We start from the raw sequence: 4,159 nt of genomic DNA, 5'->3' as shown, positions 1-4,159 counted from the left end.
CCGAGTGTGTGGACCATACCTTGACAAGTTTGTCATTGTTTTCATTGATGACATACTTATTTACTCAAAGAATGACCAAGAACACGGTGAACATTTGAGAAAGGTGTTAGAAGTATTGAGGAAGGAAGAATTGTATGCTAAGTTTTCAAAGTGTGCATTTTGGTTGGAAGAAGTTCAATTCCTCGGTCACATAGTGAACAAAGAAGGTATTAAAGTGGATCCGGCAAAGATAGAAACTGTTGAAAAGTGGGAAACCCCGAAAACTCCGAAACACATACGCCAATTTTTAGGACTAGCTGGTTACTACAGAAGGTTCATCCAAGACTTTTCCAGGATAGCAAAACCCTTGACTGCATTAACGCATAAAGGGAAGAAATTTGAATGGAAGGATGAACAAGAGAAAGCGTTTCAGTTATTGAAGAAAAAGCTAACTACGGCACCTATATTGTCATTTCCTGAAGGGAATGATGATTTTGTGATTTATTGTGACGCATCAAAGCAAGGTCTCGGTTGTGTATTAATGCAACGAACGAAGGTGATTGCTTATGCGTCTAGACAATTGAAGATTCATGAACAAAATTATACGACTCATGATTTGGAATTAGGCGCGGTTGTTTTTGCATTAAAGACTTGGAGGCACTACTTATATGGGGTCAAAAGTATTATATATACCGACCACAAAAGTCTTCAACACATATTTAATCAGAAACAACTGAATATGAGGCAGCGTAGGTGGATTGAATTATTGAATGATTACGATTTTGAGATTCGTTACCACCCGGGGAAGGCAAATGTGGTAGCCGATGCCTTGAGCAGGAAGGATAGAGAACCCATTCGAGTAAAATCTATGAATATAATGATTCATAATAACATTACTACTCAAATAAAGGAGGCGCAACAAGGAGTTTTAAAAGAGGGAAATTTAAAGGATGAAATACCCAAAGGATCGGAGAAGCATCTTAATATTCGGGAAGACGGAACCCGGTATAGGGCTGAAAGGATTTGGGTACCAAAATTTGGAGATATGAGAGAAATGGTACTTAGAGAAGCTCATAAAACCAGATACTCAATACATCCTGGAACGGGGAAGATGTACAAGGATCTCAAGAAACATTTTTGGTGGCCGGGTATGAAAGCCGATGTTGCTAAATACGTAGGAGAATGTTTGACGTGTTCTAAGGTCAAAGCTGAGCATCAGAAACCATCAGGTCTACTTCAACAACCCGAAATCCCGGAATGGAAATGGGAAAACATTACCATGGATTTCATCACTAAATTGCCAAGGACTGCAAGTGGTTTTGATACTATTTGGGTAATAGTTGATCGTCTCACCAAATCAGCACACTTCCTACCAATAAGAGAAGATGACAAGATGGAGAAATTAGCACGACTGTATTTGAAGGAAGTCGTCTCCAGACATGGAATACCAATCTCTATTATCTCTGATAGGGATGGCAGATTTATTTCAAGATTCTGGCAGACATTACAGCAAGCATTAGGAACTCGTCTAGACATGAGTACTGCCTATCATCCACAAACTGATGGGCAGAGCGAAAGGACGATACAAACGCTTGAAGACATGCTACGAGCATGTGTTATTGATTTCGGAAACAGTTGGGATCGACATCTACCATTAGCAGAATTTTCCTACAACAACAGCTACCATTCAAGCATTGAGATGGCGCCGTTTGAAGCACTTTATGGTAGAAAGTGCAGGTCTCCGATTTGTTGGAGTGAGGTGGGGGATAGACAGATTACGGGTCCGGAGATTATACAAGAAACTACAGAGAAGATCATCCAAATTCAACAACGGTTGAAAACCGCCCAAAGTCGACAAAAGAGCTACGCTGACATTAAAAGAAAAGATATAGAATTTGAAATTGGAGAGATGGTCATGCTTAAAGTTTCACCTTGGAAAGGCGTTGTTCGATTTGGTAAACGAGGGAAATTAAATCCAAGGTATATTGGACCATTCAAGATTATTGATCGTGTCGGACCAGTAGCTTACCGACTTGAGTTACCTCAACAACTCGCGGCTGTACATAACACTTTCCACGTCTCGAATTTGAAGAAATGTTTTGCTAAAGAAGATCTCACTATTCCGTTAGATGAAATCCAAATCAACGAAAAACTCCAATTCATCGAAGAACCCGTCGAAATAATGGATCGTGAGGTTAAAAGACTTAAGCAAAACAAGATACCAATTGTTAAGGTTCGATGGAATGCTCGTAGAGGACCCGAGTTCACCTGGGAGCGTGAAGATCAGATGAAGAAGAAATACCCGCATCTATTTCCAGAAGATTCGTCAACACCTTCAACAGCTTAAAATTTCGGGACGAAATTTATTTAACGGGTAGGTACTGTAGTGACCCGAACTTTTCCATGTTTATATATATTAATTGAGATTGATGTTTACATGATTAAATGTTTCCAACATGTTAAGCAATCAAACTTGTTAAGACTTGATTAATTGAAATAGGTTTCATATAGACAATTGACCACCCGAGTTGACCGGTGATTCACGAACGTTAAAACTTGTAAAAAAAACTATATGATGACATATATATGGTTATATATATAGTTAACATGATATTATGATAAGTAAACATATCATTAATTATATTAACAATGAACTACATATGTAAAAACAAGACTACTAACTTAATGATTTTGAAACGAGACATATATGTAACGTTTATCGTTGTAACGACATTTAATGTATATATATCATATTAAGAGATATTCGTACATCATAATATCATGATAATATAATAATTTAAAATCTCTTTTGTTATTATAAACATTGGGTTAACAACATTTAACAAGATCGTTAACCTAAAGGTTTCAAAACAACACTTACATGTAACGACTAACGATGACTTAACGACTCAGTTAAAATGTATATACATGTAGTGTTTTAATATGTATTTATACACTTTTGAAAGACTTCAATACACTTATCAAAATACTTCTACTTAACAAAAATGCTTACAATTACATTCTCGTTCAGTTTCATCAACAATTCTACTCGTATGCACCCGTATTCGTACTCGTACAATACACAGCTTTTAGATGTATGTACTATTGGTATATACACTCCAATGATCAGCTCTTAGCAGCCCATGTGAGTCACCTAACACATGTGGGAACCATCATTTGGCAACTAGCATGAAATATCTCATAAGATTACAAAAATATGAGTAATCATTCATGACTTATTTACATGAAAACAAAATTACATATCCTTTATATCTAATCCATACACCAACGACCAAAAACACCTACAAACACTTTCATTCTTCAATTTTCTTCATCTAATTGAACTCTCTCAAGTTCTATCTTCAAGTTCTAAGTGTTCTTCATAAATTCCAAAAGTTCTAGTTTCATAAAATCAAGAATACTTTCAAGTTTGCTAGCTCACTTCCAATCTTGTAAGGTGATCATCCAACCTCAAGAAATCTTTGTTTCTTACAGTAGGTTATCATTCTAATACAAGGTAATAATCATATTCAAACTTTGGTTCAATTTCTATAACTATAACAATCTTATTTCAAGTGATGATCTTACTTGAACTTGTTTTCGTGTCATGATTTTGCTTCAAGAACTTTGAGCCATCCAAGGATCCATTGAAGCTAGATCCATTTTTCTATTTTCCAGTAGGTTCATCCAAGGAACTTAAGGTAGTAATGATGTTCATAACATCATTCGATTCATACATATAAAGCTATCTTATTCGAAGGTTTAAACTTGTAATCACTAGAACATAGTTTAGTTAATTCTAAACTTGTTCGCAAACAAAAGTTAATCCTTCTAACTTGACTTTTAAAATCAACTAAACACATGTTCTATATCTATATGATATGCTAACTTAATGATTTAAAACCTGGAAACACGAAAAACACCGTAAAACTGGATTTACGCCGTCGTAGTAACACCGCGGGCTGTTTTGGGTTAGTTAATTAAAAACTATGATAAACTTTGATTTAAAAGTTGTTATTCTGAGAAAATGATTTTTATTATGAACATGAAACTATATCCAAAAATTATGGTTAAACTCAAAGTGGAAGTATGTTTTCTAAAATGGTCATCTAGACGTCATTCTTTCGACTGAAATGACTACCTTTACAAAAACGACTTGTAACTTATTTTTCCGACTAGA

This window comes from Rutidosis leptorrhynchoides, chromosome 8 (assembly GCF_046630445.1).
Source record: "Rutidosis leptorrhynchoides isolate AG116_Rl617_1_P2 chromosome 8, CSIRO_AGI_Rlap_v1, whole genome shotgun sequence".
Taxonomy (NCBI): Eukaryota; Viridiplantae; Streptophyta; class Magnoliopsida; order Asterales; family Asteraceae; genus Rutidosis; species Rutidosis leptorrhynchoides.
The sequence above is the reverse complement of the archived record's forward strand: the minus strand, read 5'-3'. Positions refer to the sequence as shown.